Source organism: Leuciscus leuciscus, assembly GCF_965113295.1.
Source record: "Leuciscus leuciscus genome assembly, chromosome: 21".
NCBI classification, from domain to species: domain Eukaryota; kingdom Metazoa; phylum Chordata; class Actinopteri; order Cypriniformes; family Leuciscidae; genus Leuciscus; species Leuciscus leuciscus.
The window spans coordinates 12,248,413-12,250,261 of NC_138745.1; the positions used below are offsets into that span (position 1 = coordinate 12,248,413).

The 1,849-nt window shown below is 53.1% G+C and overlaps 1 long non-coding RNA gene across 1 annotated transcript; it reads right to left on the reverse strand.

The window, feature by feature from the left end:
• Positions 1–165: 165 nt before the first annotated feature.
• LOC309485280 lies at positions 166–1,455 on the reverse strand. The gene is made up of 2 exons (XR_014201130.1): positions 1,129–1,455; positions 166–1,046 (listed from the first exon to the last, which is right to left on the reverse strand). It is a non-coding gene; the product is annotated as an uncharacterized lncRNA (long non-coding RNA).
• Between the last annotated feature and the right edge of the window lie 394 nt (positions 1,456–1,849).

The window sequence follows — 1,849 nt, forward strand, 5'->3', positions numbered from 1 at the left end:
GCATGTTTCAGCGTTTCATCCTGAGACTGTTCCAGGGGAAAATCATCGCGTTCCGTAAGGATGGTTCTTTCCAGAGCATTGGCGTGGAGAGAGCGGGGGAGCAACCGGTGAAGTAAAGAGACCGCTAGATGAGCTTCCTCCTCTGGGAGGGACTCGGGGCACTGGTAACGGCTCTGCGGGGGTCCCCGTTCTCCATCTGGGCGCTGGTCTGGGCGTAAGCCCCACACGAGACCTGGGAGGAGGGACAGGTTTAGGAGGGGGACATGAGAGAGAGGGGGAAGAGAGAGAGAGAGAGAGAGAGAAGCGGATGGTAGGGGTTCGCCGACCCCAGGGCACGCCACCATCTGATCTTCCGCCAGCTGGATGGCCTGGTCCAGCGACGTCGGGCGGTGGCACTGGACCCACTGCGCGGTCTTCCTCGGAAGCCGCGCCACGAACTGCTCCAGTACCACTCGGTCGATGATGTCCTCGACGTCGCTTTCGTCGGCCATCAGCCATTTGCGGCAGGAGTCCCGGAGCTGTTGTGCCATGATGAAGGGCCGACCGGACTCTTCGAGGCTCAGCGTTCTGAACCTCTGGCGATGTTGTTCGGGGGTCCGGCCGACCCACTGGAGTATTGCACGCTTAAGGTCCTTATAGACCAGGAGGTTCTGGACTGGCAGTTGGTGGGCGGCTACTTGTGCTTCTCCGGAAAGCAGGGGAATGAGCCGCATTGGCCAGTCCTCGGTGGGCCACCCCCGGTCCTCCGCAGACCTCTCAAAGAGATCGATGAACGCCTCTGGGTCATCTTGAGGACCCATTTTGTTGAGAGGCAGCGGCGTTGATGTTTCTTTAACAGGGGGGGTGGCCCGAACCTCCCGGTCTATCCAGCTCCGGAACAGCTCGCGGTCTTCCTGCTGGCCTCAGAGGAGCACTTCAAACCTCTGGTCCTGCTCCTCCTTTATCGCCAGCAGTTGCTGATGTTGTTCCTGATGAAGACCGGCGAGCGATGTTATGATGTCCGCAAATGGCGTGGCTGGCGGGGTCTGCATGGCGGCGGCGATCTTCTTCCTCCCGGGTTTCGGCACCAGTGTGATGTGGTTCAAGGTTGTAGGTCAGGGAAGGAAGAAGACAGGGGTCGGCGAATACTGGGACACTCGTTTTATTAGCAGGTTTTCAAAATAAATAAAAGGTTGCGCACAGAGCGCCTTCACCGTACACACAGGCACAGCACAAAGCAAAAATAAAACGTCCAGATTCTCGTGTCAGTCTCTTTGTAAAGGTAGGCAGCAGACGAGGTCCCAGTCTAGCTCTCTCTCTCTCTCTCTCATTCCCGCCGGCTTATATCCGGTCTCTCCACGCCAATTACTGCAATCAGACACAGGTGTTTATCATTTGCACTTGACCTACTTACTCACCGCTCGGCTCCGTCCTCTCTCTCCCGCTACAGACTTCGCAAAACCACGCCCCCCTCGCCACAATGAGGGAAAGACATTCATCTATACATCAGTTACATTGTACACATTTTGTCATGTTATGTTAAAATAAGTTTCATAAGAAATGTTAGAATTAAGCTAGGGTCCAAATATGAGACAGCAAGTTTTAAAGTTGAGACACTCACACAAAGATATAACGCATATTTTAAAAACTTTGTTGTATAAAATGTAGATTTATTTGCAACAGTTATGTTAACAGCAATAATACTATATTTCTGGTAAGAACAGCTATTCAGCTGATGGACACGCGCTGCGTTGTCATGGGAACATCCCAGGTGAAAATAATGAGGAAAATATTACGTTGTCTTTCGTTGCTCCCTTCATCAACATAATGGCACACAAGTGCCCCGCTCCCTCCAAAGTGCCCAATTCAA